This window comes from Protopterus annectens, chromosome 12.part0, assembly GCF_019279795.1.
Source record: "Protopterus annectens isolate FY-2018-M chromosome 12.part0, PAN1.0, whole genome shotgun sequence".
Classification (NCBI taxonomy): Eukaryota; Metazoa; Chordata; order Ceratodontiformes; family Protopteridae; genus Protopterus; species Protopterus annectens.
In genome coordinates this window covers 96,569,405-96,570,783 of record NC_056746.1, presented here as the reverse complement: position 1 = coordinate 96,570,783, position 1,379 = coordinate 96,569,405, and the positions used below count along the sequence as shown (strand labels likewise).

At 37.6% G+C, this 1,379-nt stretch overlaps 1 non-coding gene across 1 annotated transcript; it reads right to left on the bottom strand.

Moving 5' to 3' along the window:
• Window positions 1-405: 405 nt before the first annotated feature.
• Window positions 406-476, bottom strand: TRNAG-GCC. Its single transcript has one exon. It is a non-coding gene; the product is annotated as a tRNA-Gly (tRNA).
• Window positions 477-1,379: the final 903 nt, after the last annotated feature.

Genomic DNA, 1,379 nt, shown 5'->3' with positions numbered 1-1,379 from the left:
CAGCAAGACAGACTATCAGCATATAAAATTGTGGTTTAGTCTCAACATATAAAATTGTGGTTGATGACTAACCATGAAAACCTACGCTGTACTTTCCAGCCTATGCCATGCAGGCTGAGGCAAATTCCTTTCTGAAACAACATGAACTAGGAACAAGGGACAAATGAATGGTGCACCTATCATGATCTATAAAAGGGGAGAAAATCAAAGTGAAGAACCTATATGCAGTGAAGGACGTCTGACACTAAACCAGATGCAGAAGATATTATAAGTACAGGAAAATAACTTTATGGTATGGTTAATGATATCAGATAACGTAGTTTTCCTTTAGAAAGGCAGAATTTGCAACGGTACAGCTGTTGCAATATCTATTGACCACTACATTTCTGAAGATAAAAATTCTGCTGCATTGGCCGGGAATCGAACCCGGGCCTCCCGCGTGGCAGGCGAGAATTCTACCACTGAACCACCAATGCTCCAGCTGTTTACACATGGTTTATATACATTTTGTAATACAGAAAAGCAGGAATAACTCAAATAAGGCTAATGTTTATGACATGGTCTTAATGCAGTAGCAAAGGAAAAGTGTAAACATATCCTTTACTGACTTGGGAAAAGGTAACGATAGCAATGAGGCCTTAAAATGTTAAGTAAACAACAACTGAAACAACAAAGGCTTTAATCCCCAAACTGAAAACTACAATGTTAAACAGGAAACAAGAAAGCACATGTCCCAGCGGAGGCATATGAACTACTGAGATGCAAAAATCCTTCTTAAATACAAAAATATATGTGTAAAGAAACTTACAAACCTCCTTTTTTCAAGGCATCATGGGAAAATATGTAAATTAAACTAAGAAAATGAATGTCAGCTCCATGGGTTAACAGACTCTTTTGAAATACAGTGGTGATGTGATGCAGCTTAATGGACAAAAGTTGTGTTTGCCCAGTAAAAGTCATCAAATATCCTCCACAGTTCATTGTGTTTCCTCTCAGTAGATCAAGTTTCATTTTTGTCAGAAGAATCATTACCATTAAAACCAGCTTCCCAAACAGAATGCTGTAGTTCCTTTTATAAATGTTGTACATCTCAGTATGAAGGAAGGGGGCAGGTTTGTCTATGAATGCAGTTCTCAGAAGAAGTGACTCTTCCAGCAAAGGCTCGGCTCACAGAATGAATGGAATTGCTTTTGCAGACACTGTCAGAACGTTATGCAGAAGCAGATACACACACACATACTTTATTACCTACTACTGCAAAACAAATAGTGACAAATCTCTGGTTACAACTTACTTTATTATTTTCATCTCTCTTAGCTCCCTATCCATCTACCATAAATTTCTGTAATTCTGCACTGTGTTTGAATCACCACCTATAA